Below are 6,000 nucleotides of genomic sequence, written 5' to 3' on the forward strand. Positions count from 1 at the left end.
CCTATGGGTTCAGTATAAGTCAGCAAAAAAACAAACCACCTACTTTAAATGGAAGTGCTGGAGGTGGAACCTGGAACATTCCACATGCAAAGCACTTTGTCACTGAGCCACAACCCCTGCATGTACAGTGGCAAGAAACAGAAGGCTTTAGTGACATTCTGAAAAGGAAATGTGATTGGTCCCGAGAAGAAGGCCAGTGGTATCAAAGCTAAAGGGTTAAAGATGAAAAGGGCTTGTTGCAGTTGGCTCTGACTGGGTCCATGTGTTTCCTCTGCTCTCAGAAACAGCCATGGAAAAGAATTCCAATTAGAGGAATACTTTTGTGACAGTGAGGGAGAGATAAGAGCAAGGGTGGAAGATTATCAGAGTGAGAAAGAATAGGCCTTCTTTTTGAGGGCCTACTCTTCTATAATAGTAATACTTAGCATTTGTATAGCACTTTCAAAGGTTCAAAGCACTTCGGTTACATTATCTCCTTTGTTATCTTTTTCATCAACCCTACAATACAGGTCACTTTTGTTATCTCCATTATGCAGATCAGGGCTGGACAGAAAACAAGCAGCTTGCAGACCACCTAGTGAGATTATAACAGAGTCAAGATCCAAAGCCCGGTGCAGTTGGCTGGTTTCTCTCATTTTCCTCAAAATCCCCTAACTATCTTGACATTTTCTTCACCACTAGATCAGTATGTTTTTCAAAAGAAACAGCAGCAACACAGTTGCCACTGAGACATTCCAACTGCTACTTACCTATTGCCTCACCTCACTCCCTATCCCATCTTTTTCATCTGTCATCTTCTTGCAAGTGAATCTACTTCCACCTCTTCAGTTTCTGATGCCCCTGACGGTCATCTCCCTTCGGCTCATTCCACACATGCAGAATGATGCACTTTCAAACTGCTTTCAGTGCTCTTTGAAGCTGTGCGGAATGGCAAAATCCACTTGCAAACAGTTGTGAAAGTGGTTTGAAAACGCATTATTTTGCGTGTGCGGAAGGGGCCTTCTCTCTAGTCTGTGGAACCTATTTCTTCTAAACAGCCTTCCTGGAAAAAATGAATTCTTCCTTCTTCTATGGTAGAGTATCTTGCTTTGCATTCAGGGGGCTCCAAGTTCAAGCCCTGACATTTTTAGCCTTAAAATAACCGGCTGCTGTCCAGGGGAATGGGTAAATGGGTAATACTGAGTTTGATGAATCAGAAGCATAACCTTTGTAATGGTTTTATCTGTTCAGTGTTTCTCTGCTAAAGACATGCCTCTTGCCCAGATCTTCTGTCCAATCTGTCACCTGTGGTGATGGCAGTCCCATTATTTACAATTGGCACTGAGCACTACAATTGGCATTGAGCGCTTTATTCTTTTTTTAAACAGTCATAAAAATCAAAATCTTGCAGCAATGAAAGCTTCGTTCTTCCACATATATACACAATGGGATTTAAACAAATTTGCACCTTTGTTTATTTTGCAAACTGTACTTAGAACCAGCAAGATGGGTAGGCAGGCTGAGAACTTCTCCATGGATATCCTTCCCAGGTGAACCTACCCTGTTCAAAATTCAATGACTAGACGTAGGTTGGGCACCTGATCAGATAGCCTCAATATTCCCTTGACTTGTGCTTGCATAAATCATCTCATGATCAGGTCTTCAAACTGACTCTGAAGCACATTGTAATTCCTCCCCTCTTTGCATTTACACAAGTTGGACACATCCTTTAAGAACCTAACATCAGCTAAATTACCTTGCCTGCTTTTTCCACCTGTGCTTTCAGAGGCATCTATTTGGGAAGAGACTAGAGCACAGGAACTGATCACATTTTGAGCTGGGTGCATGAACAGACATCATCCAGCAAAGAATTTCCATAGGTTCAAAGGCTTTTGCCTGTGCAGTGTGACTTCTTGGTTCCTCCCTCCCAAAGCAGCTCAAAATACCCACAGAAATCCTGATCTTGACAGTGGTCAAAGTTCTTGTTTCCCACAGAAATGCTGTGCTGGATCTGACCCAAAAAAGCACATAAAAATACTACATGGTAAATCTTAACTTGACAAGTACAAATGGACCTCCCCCCTTCATTTTCACCATGTGCTCTGTTAATAATCTGAGGTGGGAACAATGTTAAACAGGTGGCTGGGGGGGGGGTGTAATCAGGCCAGAAAACAGTCATAATCATGCAAATGAACTATTGTAAATTTAATTGGTTATATTTGAGCAGCTTGTTGAACCATTAGGTCACCCATCTACCACCTATGTATGTATGATGTGTGATATTATCTTCATTTGGTAATATGATATCAATCAAAACTAACCAAAGGGTAAAACTTATCCCAAGGATAGTTTGACCATCTGTAGCAGCTCAGATTCCTCTTTTGATCAGTCCAGTGCATTTCACACCAATGGCTTGCCATACATATTACAAAACATGAACATGAGAGTTTATGTAGTGGTTAGAGTGTTGGACTAAGACGAAGACAGAACAAAATATATTGCAATAAGTCCTCTGGAATTTTACCTCCACAAATACATAGTTGAGCGGCCTACAGTGTTTGGGACTAACATCCAGCAAGCAAAGTGATTGGCATTGTTTGAAACCAGATTGAGATGAAAGCAGAAGCATAGCAAGGGGGAAAGCGCCTGGTGCACTGGTGTGTCCTCTGCCCCCGTCCCGCCCTGGAACGTCCCCGTCCCACCCTATCCTTGCCATGCCCCAGAAACACACTCACTACGCCCCTGGAATGCCCTCGCCACACCCCCACAGGGGCACGCCTGGTGCATCGCACCCCCCCTCCCTTGGAGCTACGCCTCTGGGTGAAAGAGATTGTGGGAGAGAATACTGACCAGAAATGAGGCTCTGAGATGATTTATTTTAAACAGTTTAAACCATGGGGTGCATTTGGACTTGATTGCCTGTCCACACTTAGGCTGTTTCTGCACAGCTGAAAAACAGTGCCCTAGGGATGGTAAAAACACTGTCCCTGGGGTGCTGTTCACACAGTTCACACGCTTGCCCCCCAAACAGCGCAAAAACGACATTTTTGAACTTACTCCCTGGGTGAATTTTTTCAAAGGTGGCATTTTTGCGCCAGCATGGTGTGGAGCACACAGGCGTAAGGGCACCACTTTTGGCCCCTCTGGTTTCCTGTTCACCTACCTCTGCTTCCTGTGCAGCTCTGGATGGCTGGAGGGACACACCCATGCTGCTCTCCGATCCACAGAGGGTGGAGGCAGCGTGGTCATGTCCCTCCAGCCGTCCAGAGCTGCACAGGTAGGAGAGGTAGGTGAACAGGACAACCTGTGGGCAGCTCCATGCCTCGGCGCTGCCCACACAAGACTGTGCAAATGGTCTCTTGCATCCACAGGCATTAATTATGCCAATGGAGAGCTGTTTCCTGCCGCTGGGCAGAAATGGCCCTAAGTACCCAATCACAAATGTTGGTAGCTGTCATGGGGACACTGGAGGAGGGGGGAGTCATCAGATACAAAGTAGTAATACATGATGTTATTACAACAAGCTAAATGGGCATAAATTACACAATAAACTTTCCCCAACTGTTCAATTATAGAGTTTATTTATCTATTTTAATTACATTCCACATTGTTTAAACAGGAGCCTCAAGGCCAGTGACATAGGGGTGAGAGTGTCAGACTAGGATCTCTGAGATTCAGGTTCAAAAAATCCACACTGTGACTGGAAGTATGTTTGGCGACGTTGCTCAGTCACAAATACTGCCAGCCTAGTGTACCACACAGGATTGTGGTGAGGATAAAATGGAGAAGAGAACAATGTAAATTGCTTTATATTTCCGTTAGGGAGAAAGGAGGGGAATAAATGAAATAAATAATTATGGCAACTTTCCTCTTTCTTTGCTATCCCCATGATGTCCATATAAAACATTATAACCTGGAAAGAACCTTAAAGAAAAAACAGTCCTCTTGCTCTACAGAGTTTTCCACAGTTCTGCAGTATCACATGATTTACAAACATACATACATCTTCATTCAAGGAATTGTTTTCAGGAAAACAACTGTTTAGAAACATTATTAAACTATTGTTTCCTTCTCTGCCTTTTTGTTCATACATTTTTTAGCAAACATAATGTGAATTCTTATGAGAAGCCTGAATCTGTCCTTCTTGGATCCTGTAATTTTGTATATGGTTGGCAGATGTAAAATGTGCTACTACAAATCCCATCACTTGTATTACTTTAACTCTACTAAACGCTTTGAGGCTCAGATCCTTAACTTCTGTAGTTTGCAGCCACACTGTCCTGGCTCCTCTCTAAAAGGTCAGCAAAAGGAAACAGCATTTCTCCCCAGCCAATGACCACTGGCGGTTTTTATCTCTCCCTTGATTCCATTCATTTCATCCAATGGAGAAAAATCAAGAAATCAGGATCCCTACAGAGGAAAACCAACAGGTACAAACTAAGGCACCTGCAATGCCCCTGAACAATGCCTTGGAGGTGTGAAAATGTGGTTAAAGCTGCTTAAAAAGGGGAGGGAGGAGAACGGGGAACACTATGACGAGTTGGAGCCACTCTCACCTTGGGGTCTGGCACTGATCTTTATTCTGATGCCTGTTATGAGCAATTCGGATGTATGGCGAAGATTCCGCCTCCCAATTCCCTCAGCACCCCACACCACGCGTGCTTTCCCAGACAGGCAGCGCGTCAGTCAGTCCTCCCCTCCCCTCCCGTTTGATCGCTCGAGCTCCTTTTTGCAAAAAGACTTACCCCATGTACACAACCAGCGTGTGCTGCTGTGGTGGCGCCTGCCGCTGTTATAGCTGCTGTCTTGTAAAAAGGGGCTTTTGGAAACCAGGAGGAGGAGGAGGAAGAGGAGGAGGGACTTTAAAAAAAAAAAGTTACAGTGAAACTGACCAACTGCATGAATTGTTTATCTAACCTGAAACCCGGAGGCAGTGGCCCATCAATCACGGTTAATTACACCCTGATGCCAAGCCTTCGGAGACCCCTTGATCTCCCCTCCCCTCCCTCCACCTCGTCCTGAAATAGCAGGGCTGCCGGGCTTGTGGAATTGCCTCACTTTTGTTCAGCCTCATAACTTTGGACGACAGGGTGGTATGCACGCCGAAAAGGTGCGAGCCCTCCGCTCCCATATAGCAAGCTTGTTGCTTGTTGCAATAGCAAAGGGGTTTCCCCAGGGGGATTTGGGCGGGGCTAGAAAGGGAACGGACAGAAGGGGGGGTGGGGGTGGGGAGAGAGCCTGGAAATATTTCACTCTGGAATGAGATGGAAAGAGGTGGGACTCTGCCACGGCATGCATCATCTCCCCATAGCCTACAGCATCCTCCTGCAGCGAGCAGACCGCAAGTGCTGAACCCCCGAAGGGAGAACTGGACATACTGAAACAATGAGACAGTGTGTGCTTTACAACGTTAATGTGGAAAAAGGAGGCAAAGAACTGGATCCAGTTTCCTGATTTGAAAAAGAAGGAACCGTCTGAGTTATGCACACCATGCCACTCAAAACTGCACAGTAATTTCCTTGGGTTTTTAACCGAATAAAAGTTTCCTAAGATGCATTAAGCTTTCCTTGGGGAGGGTCTTTTTTTCTTTTTTCTATACAGCTACAGGCAATGAAGAATGGCTTTAACACACTGCTGATTTTTTTATCATAATGATTTCTGATCGCGTGTATATTTATAAGGCTGTTTATAGAAGGCTCTGTTTCAAGACATTCCATTCTGCCATAAATTCAAAGCGAAGTTTTAGGCAGAGAGAGAGAGAGAGAAAGAGAACGAGAGGAAAAAGTTGAGACCCATCAATAAAACACATTTGATGGCCTTTGAAGATGAATTACTCAAACTCTCTCCTTTCTTTCAGTAAAACAGACATTCCAAACTTAACCTCAGTTTTTTTTTTCGTTTAGGTGAAAGCAGGCTATAACTTCTCCTCTGGAAATAGATTAGTTGATAATAGATCAATAGGTAGCCATATTAGTATGTCACAGGCAAAATCAAGTAGAAGTCCAATACACCTTAAGAAGT

General features: G+C 44.2%; 1 protein-coding gene across 1 annotated transcript in view; it reads right to left on the bottom strand.

Annotated features, from left to right (window-relative positions):
- FBLN2 (fibulin 2) overlaps positions 1-4,926 on the bottom strand; it is a 174,582-nt gene extending 169,656 nt beyond the window's left edge. The window contains exon 1 of the mRNA XM_048487336.1: positions 4,725-4,926. The gene's annotated coding sequence lies outside the window, so the exon portion shown is untranslated. The remainder of the gene's footprint in view (positions 1-4,724) is intronic.
- Between the last annotated feature and the right edge of the window lie 1,074 nt (positions 4,927-6,000).

The sequence above is a fragment of the Sphaerodactylus townsendi genome, linkage group LG03 (assembly GCF_021028975.2).
Source record: "Sphaerodactylus townsendi isolate TG3544 linkage group LG03, MPM_Stown_v2.3, whole genome shotgun sequence".
NCBI classification, from domain to species: domain Eukaryota; kingdom Metazoa; phylum Chordata; class Lepidosauria; order Squamata; family Sphaerodactylidae; genus Sphaerodactylus; species Sphaerodactylus townsendi.